The following is a 14,928-nucleotide window of genomic DNA, read 5'->3' as shown; positions in this document are numbered from 1 at the left end:
TTATCCTGGTTCAAATAAAAGAAAAAGTCAAACATTACACCAGTGTAAGTTGGTCCCTCTGTTACAATCCTGACTTAAGTAAATATCGTAAAAAGTTTAACTTGTTAGATGAGTCTTAAAGGTAGAGGTCTTTTAATTTGGCTACATTCTCTAAGCGAGTCACTTGTCGGGGTCATAACCTGTTTGCGACCCCTCCCTGCGGGACGTAGCCTTACAGCCATTGAAGCTTTGACCTATCGAAAGAATTATATTTGTTTGTAAAATGTTCAATTCTATTTATAATTTAGGTTGCTTTGTAAAAGGTTAAACTGCTATTTATAAATTCAAATTCCGTTATATCTAAGTTTTAATTATTTTCCTGTTAAGTATATTTACAAAACATAATTTATATACTGATACGTATTTCCTGTATAATAAATTCGTTTGGACTTTCGATTGTTCTTCGTAAAGCAAATAAATATTATAGAGATACGGAATACTAGACCAAGTACCAACCAATTATTTCCATTAGGCAATAATAAGTTGAGTGAACTTGTCAATTAAGTACACATAGATTATTCGATTTACGTTAAGTGACGTCGCGGTCTTGTTATTATAATATGTATAGCATCGTTCTGTGGGTCTGTGGATATTGTTGGGGCGCACAAAGCGCGTGCAGCGGGCCGTTGTGCCTTGTGAAATGTTGCGCGACTACTTTTTTCGTCTGGATTCTATACTCACGATAGTCGTTTTTTAAGCCCCAAGCTCGAGATGTACAGGTTTATCTGTTTAAAATTTATTAACATCGAGAAACAATTTAAAAACCTTTTTCTTTAAATGGCCCATGAGATATTCATGATGAAAGAAAATGTATGCTATTATAATTTATTGATTGTATTCATAAGACAATTTTTCAATACAGGTTTTATTTGGTTCCTGAGTACCTATTGTTGATATAGAGTCGTGCATTGTTTTGTCAGACTTTTATTTACTATTTCATATACTATTTCATAGGTATACCTACCTAATCAATGTAGGTAATTAATTATTCTATATTCTTAAATGTTTACTTGTGATATTATAAATCTCTAATAAAAACAATACGATAACATCAAATGTGTAATTTTGTAATGAACTCACTAATTAACACTTTTTTTTATTCCGAATACTATTATAATAAAAAATATAATTCTAAATGCAATGCAAATCGAAAGAAACTGCCAAATAAGATTTAAGTTTAGTGAGGTATGAATTTGAAATCAAATCTTATACTTATTTATCTTTTCTAAAATACCACACTACATTATCGCTAATAATATGTTTTATGAAACTTTCAATCATACCTTAGAATACGTTATAGGTAAAATATACAAATACATATAACAATTTACTAACTATGATGAAATTAAATGATAATATCAATGAGAACTTTACTCGAATATAAAGAAATGTTGGAGTTTATCTTATGTATACAACACACTAATTACATAACAAAAAGCTTTTAAAGCTTTTGATTCAATCGCAGTCAAGTTGGGGTCGCGCCCTTCTATATTTTATTAGGTTCTTAAATTTCATTGTTACCAAAATTGATGGTAGATTTATTCTAAGAATTGTACTTTTATGTAAACACACATCCTAGAAACAAACCAATTTGTTTTTATGTCCCGAGTAAGGAGCTTTTTTACTCCAGTGTACTTATTTAAATTTTAATAAAGATTTCTTGTAAACTTAATATAGAGTAACGTTAACAGTTACATAATCATATTTCTGAGAAGCTTGAAGCAGCAGAGCAAAATAAGAATAATAAGACATTTTAAAAATTGTCATTATATGAATTACAAATTCTATTAACAATGCCATGTAGATTATTAATTTATTATAGATACATATATAAGGCTTTGTAGTACTAATACATTCCTAAAATCATACCTCATATAGGCTTCATATTACAAATAAATTATGTTAAAAAAATATTTGTATTTATTATAAATTAAAATTTAATTTCAGAAATGTTTGTTTAAATTTTTTCAGTTGTAAATTGGAGTAAAATGAAGGAGCGTCCCAGCGCGGGACGGAGCGGAGAATAACACATGGGGTGCAGCGAAGGGTGCGGCGCGAGGCGGCCCACTGAAAAGTGCGCGGGTGGGGCTGAACAAACTCGCGGGGACATGCAACTTCGCCCTCTAATATTATATTATTTTTATATCTTAAAAAACTAAAAAAAAATACGGTCTTGTATTGTACAGTATACTGTACTTTCTGATAAGAAAGTTAATAAGCCAAATCGTATGTTAAAAAAATACAGTTTTCCAAGAATTCATGGCCCTTTTTTTCGTATTGCACTATCGATTGTAAACTATTTCTTGGAATTTCAAAAATTCTTTAGGTCCTACGTGTGTTAAGCTGGAAAATTTATGATAAAACACAATACCTTGTAGATAAGACTATGACTTAAATAGAAAGTGTGTCACATTCGCGTTTGAATGAGTCCATATCCGGTCGTAAATCTTACGTAAACAGAATACGATAGGTAAAAAGATAGTCTAAAAATTATAAATAAAAACTGTGTTTAGTATCGGCCAACATTGAACATCCCTCCAGCATGTACTCTCAAATAGGGGAACAAGCATTTTAGCATTACCCCCGTGCACAACTCTTCCCGCGGGGAGGGGGTGGCCCACGGCGACGTAAAAATCAATATGCTGGAGTTGTTAAATCACGCTTATAAACGAGCACTCGTCTTCGTTTCATTTCTAAAATTGCCTAAGTATATTGGCACTGTTTGTAAACTTTAAGGTTCGTGTAGCATCGGATGTAGTTACAACGCACAGCCACTATTACCATTGGTATCCTGAAACCGAATCAATTGACATTATTTCTAATCCACACCATAACGTCAAATAAAATGGGAAAGCATATTAATACTTAAATAAAAATTCGTTATTGTAACTGATATATAATATAGATAATAATTCATATTTAATAATTCATAAATTAAAACTAATCTTACCTCAATCACCGAAAAACATACAAATAAGATCATAAAACTAAAAGAAAAACTAACGACCTACTGCTAATGTATGTTCTATCTTAACATACAATATTTAATAACAAACTCTACATAACACAAATATACCCACTAAAGAAATATAATTGAACAAATATTTTATAAATCATTCCATACCCTCACTAAAGCTTCAAATTCTCAAAGTTATATTCAAATATTTCCTCATTGACTTTCAAAGCTCCATCTAAATTGAAATTGGGTAGGTCGGTTATAACAAAGATATGACATTTTTAAATTTAATGAAATTACTTTCGTATTTATAATCTGTGCTTCAAATAAGATATACTGGGAAAGCGGTTTTTGTACTAAATAATATTTTGATAAATTTTGACTAAAATATAAGTAAGCAAGATTTTTAAACAGTTACAAAATTAAATTCTTGTATGTAGACGTCCTACGAGTGAACTACGGCGATAATAAAAGTATGCATGGCTAGGTATACTTAGATCAGTTTGCGGATTTCATGTATGTTAAAGGTACATTGAACCTGTATTTCAGAATTTCATTAAGCTGTTTTTTTATGGAAGAAATTGAACATAAAATGGTTCTGGATTCTCTACATACAATTTTCATCATTTTTGATAATAAAACCAAGATAGGTACACTGGATATTTCACAAATATAATAAACACTATTTGCATAGATCCCATAACTAATAGCATATAATACACATAGTTGGGCAGGATTGATAACGCATTTCAAATTATTTTTTAAGAAATTTATCTTAATTTTTAAATTTGTCGATGAACGTTATATGTTATTATAGTAATAAAATGTGAAATAGTTACCTAAAAGTAAAAAGTAATATTACTTGTCCTGTTAAAGTGGGTCACCCCCCGGGCCCCTCGCGCCCCCGCTCCCCTCTCCGGTGCCGTCTCTCGACCGCCTCACGACTGTCCCCACACCCCACACCACCCCTAACATTCATTGTGCCGCAATATATTTCTTTTTATGTGCAAACAGAAAAGTCATTTATTTAAATTTTCTCACGAATTCGCATCGCAATTTTATTTTATTATATTATCTATATCGCATTTAGATTGCTCAGAATTTCATCATGAAAACATGCAAAGAAACTCTATGGTACAGAATTCGATTCACACATTGAATTATTATTTAGTTTATATGTGAACACGTGACATGTGTATTTATCGTCTCATTCAATACATTATTCCTTAGGAATACTTGAAAATAATCTTAAGAGAACGCGTTTTAATATAATGAATTTCATCTATCTGTAGAGTGAGTTCGCCTCATCGCTATTATGTCCCCAAATAATTAAATTGAAAGCGCTCGACGTTGTAGAGAATAATATTAAACTCAATCACATTGCAAAGATCACAATTTCCTGACATCATATAATACGAACTTCGAAGAACATTTAAGTTAGGGATGTAACGATACCGATACCGATACCGATATATCGGCCGATATATCGGCAAGCCGATATATCGGTATCGCCGATAATAAATCAACCGATACCGATATTTTTTTATTAAATTCTTTCTTTTCTTTTATGTTTTTGCATTGTATTCATTCATATTGTTTTATTTCTGTTTCTGTAATAGTGTTAAGGAAGAGCGGAACCTCCTGACACAAGCATTTTATTTGCTTACTAGGAATGTTCCAATCACAAATTTGTTTATGTAAAGGAAAGAAATAAATAATTTTGATTTTTTTTAATTTTTAACGTGATAACGTTTTTAAAATCGTTTTAGTCGGGTGATATGTTCATAAACTTGTGTCACACCAAAACCTCACGAGCGCGATCGCAGGTATAACGAGAGAGAGACGGACCGATCTCCCGTTTCATCTCGAGCGCTGCCACTGCATTATGTTATCACGTCAACATCTCGATCGTAAACCTACTTTACAAACAACCAATTTTTTTGATATCAAATAATTCAAAAACCCGCGCCCAATGAACGATGCGGGAGGCCGCCCGCGCGTGCGCACTTTGTTTTCTGAAAAAACTCTACCAATATATAATATATATAACTATACAATAGTAAACTTTTATTAGGTACTGATTGTATGTGTATTACTTAAAGTTTAACTGACTTCGTAAAATAATAATACTAAAATAAATGGTTTTGTTGTTTTTTGATTTGGCATTTTTATTTAAAAGAATACGATTAACAGTTGAGTTGAGTCTCTGTTAAATGTTGGTAACTTTTTATGCATAATTCACTATTTATTTTTCTACCAAGCCATCGATATCGGTATCGGTATCGGTATCGCCGATACATTACTACAAATATCGGTATCGGTATCGTATCGGCAAAATCATGTATCGTTACATCCCTAATTTAAGTGAATTAAAACTATATAGGTACTATTTTCACAAAAGTACCTAATTATATCTGTTTCTATCCTTTACAAATAATAAAATCGTTTTAAAGTTTATTTTTATACATTGTTTCCCAATGTTTAGTCACAGACTAATAATAATATACTACGTGTTTAGTGATTTTGATGCTTATTTAAACAAACTTGAAAATAAAGTTAGTATTATTTTTCCCTATGTACGCGACCAATTCTGAAAATACTAAAAGGATTTATATGAGTTTAGAATGAAAGTATCTACGGTAATAGTTGAAATCCTTGAGCAGGTAATAATTGATACATTAAATTACACTTAAATCTTATAAAACGATAGAAATATAAATAGTGAAGGTAACTCCACGTTTGTCAGTTTTTATGATAGGTAAGTAATATTATTTTAATTTTTACTTCAAAGGTCTAAAATTTTGCGACAATTATTTTATTGATGAGAATGGAGAGTATAATAATGCCAAATATATAAATTAAAAAAAAACTTCGGCAAACCAACGTTCTAAACTGAGAGTGTAAACCCAATATGTATTATTAAACTACCTACTAATAAATAATTAGTACCTAACAGTTAAACTATTTTAATTTTCTTTTGTTTTTATAACACCTATAATGTGTAATGGATGTCCCGAATTCCCGATTAGAAATATATCACGGATCAATTCACGTTTTTTTTAGGTAGAGTCATAGAGAAAAATGTGACATAACTATATTAAAAATGCTAAAACTCGAACATATTACCCAAAAAACGAAATTTGTCCAATTTATTGACGAAAAGATACGAAATTATAACCACCCACCAAGATAAATGCTGCTATCTTTTCTGAGAGAACGATAATTTTCTATTGAGAGCATCGAGATAGTAAGATGCACTCCCCTGGTTTACTTATATTTCAATAATTTATTTAATAAAAACAGTCATAGACAATTTAATTGTGTAGAATATGTTACACAAATTGTACTAACGCTGAATTCGTAAAACTAAAAAGCATAAGTAAATATAGAAAAAATTATCGATAGATTTCGGTTAATAATCACTAATCAGTATCCCATTAAGCACACAAATCCCCATAAAAGAATCTGAAGACTTTAAAGAAACATATAAGTAGATATAATTTGTGACTAGAAAGCCCTCTACCTACACATTAAAAACTGTTTTTTAAGATGAATTAGATTTTAATTGGATTTCATAGTAATTGATAATAATATAGGAATGTATAAAAAAAAGACGTGTGGCACTCGGGGACTGCCGCGGTAAAGCTATTGCATGCTGCGCCCGTCGGAGTGGGGAGCGTAAGGTTTTTTCGTTACGGAATTTCTGGATTCGGTCCCGAGCTCAAGGCCCGCGATAGAAGCTATGCAATAGCTTAAAAAAAATCTAACCGGCTAAACAAACGTCCGTACGAAAAGGGCAAACGAAGCAGTGAAAGTAAGTAATATCTAATGTCCAAAATCAAACGATTTTATGTCGGGGAATTGATAACATAGCACCATGTGACATGTCTCGTTTTTTATTGAAGCCTGCAAGAGTTCCATCATCATCATCAGCCCATTATGTTCCCACTGCAGGAACACGAGCTTAATACGAAGATTCAGGTCATAATCGGCCACGATGATGATGATTCGATCGTATTAAGATCGATTCTTCAACATGTCGACACCGACAGGAGAGACGTCGCAAGGACACCCTTGCGACGTCTCTTTACCGTTTCGAGCAGTGGTGGTTTGACAAATATACGCAATTTATTGAAAAATCTTTTAATTCCTTACACGCTCCCGACTTATCGCTTTGAAGTCTGAGGTCCTCACGACTTCTATTATCTTGGACATTATACCGATAATTTAAAAATGAATAGGGTGGAAATGTCAAAAGAACTTCATAAGCGACACAAAAAAATAAGTCACAGTTTATATTTACTGACAAGGAAATTGTTTTTATTTAGAGATATTTTAACAAGCAGAAGAACCGAGCTTAAACTCAAAGCTCTATAGAAGCTTCCCAAAGTACAACATGAACATTATCCGACTTCAATGAGGGACTGGTGGAATGGAGGAGCTGTACAGGAATATCTGAGCCATATTGTGAAAATATGATTATTGAGGAGGTGGTTAAGCGTTTACATCAATAGATCCCATAAATAAGTACCTATGGCCTTTTCAGCAAGACTCAACACCGAGTTAGAAAAGATCATGGCATCCAAGCGTTACTGGAAACGGGCCGTTTCAGTGTTGATCAGATCTGAAGACTTAATGTACCTCTCATTACTATGATATAATCGAAATTTATATTATATATTTTATGATCGATATTGTGTAAGATCTCCAGCTCCAGGCTCCAGCTCTCTCTGATTTATTTTACACATTATGTTTCTCATTCACTACTTTATTCCAACCGTCACAATATTTAGACAGGGTAGAATATTGTAATAACCTTACCCCCATTTCCTTACATTTGACTGAACGAGTTTGTTAGATAGATTACATCCTTATAATTGACCCTAACGATCGAATCAACAAAAGAGGGTTTAATTTTAACAGAAATTAGACGGTTTTGATCCTTGGGTGTAGTAAGCGAACTACACGAAATCTTTGAATGAAGTTTTCTTTTTTCTTTAAAAAAATTATTCAATTTTTAATATGAGATTTTTGACTACAATATTGCACGCCTCATAAGCGAAGCGTTGAGGTGGGTACTACTGTCGCTTCGCGCAAAACATCTGATTTTTCAAACTTAAAATGTCTTTATGTATCATACATTGCACTTGTAAGATAATACATACACACACATATTAAGAAAAAACACTATTTTTAACGTTCATGATATTTTTGATGTCATTTTTGTTATTTAAACTAGTTAAAAAACAGTTTAAAAAAGTTCTGTCTTGGACGTCCGTGTGTCTGTATGTGCGGATCCTTTTTCTTGTTAACACGATAGCGACCGAAATACTTTACTAATCGAGTCTTTTTTTTTCTCTTACGCTTGAGTATGCTCAGGAATAGAACCCTTTCATTTTTCAGGGTCTGATTCGATGTGGTTTAATTGTTATTAAATAAACAAAAATAATTATTAATAAATAATTATTAAAAAAAATTATGAGGCGTGCACTTTTGGATTTTCCAAACTATTTATAGTAAGTACTTTCCCCTTAGGTGGCAGTACAATGTTTTACATATGTAGGTATTAGGTATGTTTTCAATTTTACTTTAGAGACTATCCCTAAATGATGATGATGATGAAGATTTATCCTTATTTAATGTCATACTATTTCTCAATATAAGTTTCCTAAATCAGCTTGATTGATATATATAGGCTACGCGTATATCTAATTGTCGAGAAAAAGCAAATAAAAGAAGGACGCAAAAAATATTCATTGATTATCTAAATGGCTCTGAACATGTAAATATACTCAGAGCTGTATAATTTCATTCACTACACCACATATATACATATACACAAATATATACATACAAATGAACAAAACATATACAAGGACATTGTTTTTATACGATTGGAAGTTTATGATTTTTTTTCCAGTAAGTTATATATGTACTAATATTCTCAAGTGTTGTCATTCAGTTATCAGTCCATTGTGGTTGTTCATCGTTCATAGCTTCATCAATTAATGTTGAAATCAACCGATTAATTATATTCAAGACAAAAATTAATTTTTGAAAAAAAATCACACACTGTAACTCCAACTTCATAAACCTAGAAAACAAGACACCTATAAACTTTTACACATTATTTTACTTTGAAGAAAATTAACAAACCTGAAACCTGTATAATTGCCTGTTCTAATGTTGCGATATTTTTTACACGCTTTTATTATATTATGTACTTAGTTTTACTTGTATGTTTGAATGTAACCGACTACTTTAGACTCAATTTTGACCCACTTTAATTCACCAGATTTAATTCAAACTTTGCACACTTATAGAGTATCGGTTAGAATACAATATTTTTATGAGTTTAAGCGTGTTTTTTAATTGTTTTAAACTAAGTATAATTAATTATTATCATTTACGTATGTTTCACTAGATGCAATTTGATTGACGTAAACAAACAAATAAAGTTCACAGGTGTTTGGAGTCACATTTAACAAAGCGACGATAAAAAGCAACGTTGGCACGTTCATTCATTCAGAGCCGACGGCGCAAGCCCACGCCACGCGACGCACCGCCCGCTACGTGCTACGACATACGCATTCTTTGACAGCTGATAAGCAGACAAACTGCCTTTACAGTGGGTTTACACTTGCTCAATGAAATAACTGCTTAATCACCATACCCTTTTAAAGCATGCACGGCTGTATCGGGATTGTTGATGGCAGATACTTCGCAGTTTACTTTACTTATTTCTTAGTACGTTTGTTTAGCACATTTCTCCGCAGATCTTTATTTTACAGATAAACAAATCTTCTTATAGAGTAAACATTGAAACATTAATATCCAAATTGTACGAATGCCTGCCAAAGACCTTGACCCCAAGGTAAAGTGTCTTGTTTTACTGATAACCTCTTGCGAGCCTCGCTCGGGGTAACACAATAGCTGACAACTTTCAGGTAAAGGAGACCCCATTTAGGGGATTCCCCGTTAAAGCTCAACAATGATCAGTCATACGGAGATAAAAGGTCGTTTCCTTATTTTCAATGAGAGGGAATACAAGCAGTGTAGCGCACGAGTGCGGGCGGGGTCACTTAAAGTTAGTGCCGGCTCGTAAACGTATCGGGCGGCTACTGCTCGCCCCGCGGCGACCGCACTCGACACGCTGCCGCACGTCGCCGGCTCTGAATCGCACCCATTCACACAATATCATAGAATGGATATTCCTTGCAATTTTTCAATGATTATAAAAAAACGCAAAAATCGAATTTTTATTAAAAATAATAAGTAAGTATCAAACAACCAACGCAAGGATTCTTTACATTTTAATTTAAATGCGATTAATACAGGTATGCCTTGTATATTATATAATTCATATGTTTTGTATTTTATTTTGTATATGGTGAATAAAGATCAAAGAACTATTGCTCTTTCTATACCATAAACAACTGTACTACCTACTCCTATAGTCTAGGTAGAGCTCTTCAATATAGGTAGTAGAGCTCAGATAGAGTTATCAATTTGCTCACAGCACACATTACAATATTTGTAGATTGAAGATTTAAATATCATAAGATTTAAATTATATAAAATGTCTACTATCATCAGTCGACGAACGATATAACCAAAGAACAATGCCTTGAGAAATAAATCCTTCATCGGATTCGATATCTATTAGAAAAAGTTTGCAAGGCGTATCCACATCAGGCTCCCTTGGGAAAGGCGGCGGCGGCGTTCCGACAACAGACAGCGGGTGTCAGCCGCCACGTGCTACCCAAGGCCACTCGCTTAGTGTCAAGGTCATTGCCACTCCAGCTCAGTACACGCGGCACCCACGCTTCTCCTGTCACCACAAATAGACCGACCCACTCAAAACAACCAATACATCGCTTAAAGAGGTCAGAAGACCAACGGCCTCTTGCTTGATGTGCTTGGACGAAATAAGAAACATGGGAACACCTTATCTGGCCTTCTTTTCATATGTTCAGAATCTATTATATTGTCGACCATATGCACCGACTTGCACGTCTCTCATAAATTTCAAATATGAAGAAGCTTTTGATGACCCACTAATTCTCATTCCTGCCACTGAGTTCAGTTTATCAAAATTGTGAATGTATATGATATAAAATACCTACTTAATATGAAGATTCACATTAACATACACAAGACTTGTTCCTAAAACATAAAAACAACATAGAATTCTACCTTTGCAAATTGGAGTTATTGTCAATCCAAATAACTACCATTATAAAATGTTTATTGCTTATAAATTCAAACAATAATGCCAAAAATTTAAAAATGCATTGCAATGAAACAGACTCAAACCTTGAGCTACTTAAACCTGAATGTATTGAAATGTATTATAATTTATATATTATGGTTTCTTAGAAACAACCAGTGTTTTAGAAAGTCTATATTACCTTAATGAGTGAGCCAGATAGTTGACTTTTGATTTTTATGTATCATTACATCATATCTAAATGATATGATACATGATACCTAAACTAGAAGTAAAGTATTTTATTAGATAAACCTCTTCTAAAAAAATATACTCGTTTAAAATTTTGCAGACAATAAAGCGAGGGCACCGATAAGGGGATGGACGGGTCAATTGATTGCAATGCGTATGCTTTGAACACAAACAATTATGGCATGTCTGGGTATGCCACCCTTGTTGTCTGGCGTAGGGATTTCCTGTAATAACATTATTATAAGTGCATTATATGCGGTATATAGTCAATGATCGCAATATTAATGCAATTTATACTTACATATTGACACTTCTGTGTTATTCTGTAATCGAAAAATACATAAAGCAATTCAAGTTAAAAGTATGTTTAATATTTCATGACATGCTATACCTAACCGAGTAAACGATATACGTTCACTATAATAACTGAATATAAATATAATGTAAGTAATCAGTTACGCAATTTCCTAATCCAACGTAATGAATGACATCAAATTAAGCTCTAAGCTTAACAGAAAACATTACTGGAAGTTTAATTTGCGATTAAGGCGAGTATAGAATGCGGGGTGAGCGGTGGCGTGGAGGCTTCGGAGTGCATGCGGGGCTCGGGGCGTGGGGGGTGCGGGGTGCGGAGCGGGCGTGCCGCGGGCCGCCACTTCTCTGTACTCGAGGAGCCCTGGTACACCTCGGTTTCCGGCGGTTGCTCCCTCGCGAATTCGCAAGTGTCCCGCCGCATCGGGTTCCGTGCAACCCGTATCGGCCACGTGCTCGCCGCTTGCCTGTTGACGGTTACACCTTGCCTTACGCACCTTCTCCATTGATAATACATAATTACGACGGATTACACTTCGATGCCGGCTTCCTTGACTACCGCCATAAAAGTTGTTACAGTGATCTGCTACTTCATTTTATCTCATTCATTATTTTATAAAGTATTACCACTAATTTCATAGCTACAATTAGTTCTATATTTATGTTATTACTTTAAGTACACTTTACTTCAATTTAAACTTTAAAGTTTGTAAATTAGTTAATTTATAGTAAATGGACCGTAGCACAATAATTTCAGTGTCCCATACTGTTAATAGCACAGTATGGAACCTATTCAAACGTCTGGGGATGATCGTGAACACACGTACAAAATATACAATATGTATAAGGTAAGTCTCCATAGCCTTTTATGCGCTTATTACGGTGTAATATTAAATATGAGAAAAAAAAAACAAAATTATATCATTCGAATAATTTAAGTTATAAAAGTTTTCTATCTATTTTTCAGCTGTATTTTAGACTTAAAATTACTGCTTCATGCTGCTTTTCTGAGCGACAAATTAAACATCATAGAGCCATCTATGATGTTTTTAGTACGATGTATCGCACTAAAAACATTTCTGTATGTTAACATATTCAGATATCGCTTTTCTATAGAAGATTTTTATCTGTTACTAGCCGCTTGTCCCGAGTTCACCCGTCTAAGTCTAGAACATAAAAAAATAGCTTAAATTACTTCGAAAATATGAAATATGTGAAATAATATAAGATTTTTGTTAAGTCGTTTGAGTATAAACAAATAACCAAAAAAATTCTAGTTTTTATTATATTAAATTAAGACAGAGAATTACAACATTTTTGTATGATAAATGGTTATTAATTGATCCATTCTTACACATTATTATGTTATATTATTTTAAACATTTCACCACCGACCAGTAAATTACATAATATATCGAAGCTAGTGAGGAGTCCTTGTTTATAAATGTTAGGAAACACATATACTTTTAGGATATTTATTTCATATAATATGTAAAAATATAAATTGGGCAACGCGGAGCAAGAATACCCCACGGTATTTTCTGCATGGAGCTACGACATACTACATGGTGGTATGTTCTTCACGAACAAAATAATTTCCAAAACGTTTTTTTTATCGCGAGGAAGAATTTATTAATTTGCAGAAGGAAAAGTTAAGAAATAAAGACTTTATGGATATGACTAAAATTCTTAATTACTTTACCAAAGTTCTTAACTGAAAATAAGTGAATGCATCTAAAAATTATAATTGTAGAAAACATAGAATTTGACGGTTAATCACGTCAATAATAATTGTAAAATATAAGAGCGATCTAAAAATTGGCAATATTATTGTTTGCTAATGATTATAAAGTTACCTAAGTAAATAAAATATATTTTAAAGGATAAATACATTTATAGTAGATGGAAAAATATGAAATATAATTCAATGAAAGCTCCTAGACAATATAGAAATAGGAAATTCTACTGGCATTAAATTTACATTTTTAACCCTAAATAAAATATTATATTGTGTATTCCTACGAATTATACTATTAATTATTATACATGGAAAAGTTTCTGTCCGCCGGTGTGTCTCTACATCGCGTTTATAGAACACGCTGTTGCCCGCAGCTTCGCCTGCGTGGAAAAGATAAATTTACATGATACAACTTTTCATCCCCTATTTTACCCCTTTAGGGGATGAATTTTCTAAAATCCTTTCTTAGGGGACGCCTACGTTATGACATCTACCTGCATGCCAAATTTCAGCCCGATACGTCCAGTGGTTTGGGCTGACGTGCGTTGATAGATCACTATATCAGTCACCTTTGAGTTTTATATATATAGATTTTGAAGAAATTTGGTACAGAGATAAGTTGAGAACCGAGAAAATACATAGGATAGATTTCGTCCCGGAAATCCCACGGTCGCTACCGTGTTTAACTAACTATATTTTCTTTAACCTACCCGGGCGGAAAGCTAGTATTATATAAAATATGTTCATCCGATGAAAGCTGAATATTTTCTCTATCATTGCGTCTTATTCCTCTAACCTTTACTTTGCTATACCAATCTTTCTGTAAACTATAAATAAGTTTTACTGTTTTGGAAAACCTAATATATAATTATTCATGTTAAACTAAATATAACTCCACTTATTTACGTGGGCGGTTGAAATATAAATAGACAACACAACCGATAATAACTCGTAATTGTTTGTGTCTCAAGTCGCATTACACACATTGCTACTATTTATTTTATTCAATTATTGTCGATCAATTACCGATCTTATATAGAAATCCGGAAACAGAATCCGTAGACTGTCGCGTCGGAACTCGGTTATCAACATTTATAATTTATCAATATAACTAAAAACTATGATAATTATGATATTATGATTAATGATACATATATATTTTTATCAATCTATTGGTACTTCTCATTAATTAGGATCTGAAACACCAAATGGAAAAATGATCTGCCTGTCCGTCAAGCTCCTTTTTCATAGGAGCGCGTGGAGCTATCAAGCTGAAATGTATATATTATAGAATACTTAGGTCTACCGTCCCTTGAAGATGTGAAAAAAAAATCAAAATTATACGCCAAGGCAATCGAAAGATACATCCGCCTATACTGCAAATTTTCGACATTCGCAAGGGGATCAAATCTACTATCCTTG

Source organism: Colias eurytheme, chromosome 9 (assembly GCF_061535395.1).
Source record: "Colias eurytheme isolate Ceu_HAF_F1 chromosome 9, ilColEury1 Martin Lab GWU primary, whole genome shotgun sequence".
Lineage (NCBI taxonomy): Eukaryota > Metazoa > Arthropoda > Insecta > Lepidoptera > Pieridae > Colias > Colias eurytheme.
Note: the sequence above shows the minus strand (reverse complement) of the source record.